The sequence below is a fragment of the Morus notabilis genome, unplaced genomic scaffold (assembly GCF_000414095.1).
Source record: "Morus notabilis unplaced genomic scaffold, ASM41409v2 Scaffold855, whole genome shotgun sequence".
NCBI lineage: Eukaryota > Viridiplantae > Streptophyta > Magnoliopsida > Rosales > Moraceae > Morus > Morus notabilis.
This window is the reverse complement of record NW_010365497.1, coordinates 102,308-102,596: the sequence shown is the minus strand read 5'-3', so window position 1 is coordinate 102,596 and position 289 is coordinate 102,308.

Genomic DNA, 289 nt, shown 5'->3' with positions numbered 1-289 from the left:
GGTTTTGTCATAGTAACCGAAAATGTTCAAAACATCCAGGGCTATAAGTTCAAGCTTTAAAACATTGAAAAATCTCGCTCTATGGTCCTCATTTTCGCGGTCAAAGTCACCGGAAAATTTTTCCTCTAATCCGAAAATAAGCAACTTAGATTAAGCATAAACATACCACATCAAACTAACCTCAAAACTCACAAAACCAACATAAAACTCACACACCCTTAAGCATAAACATACCACATCAAACTAACCTCAAAACTCACAAAACCAACATAAAACTCACACACCCTTA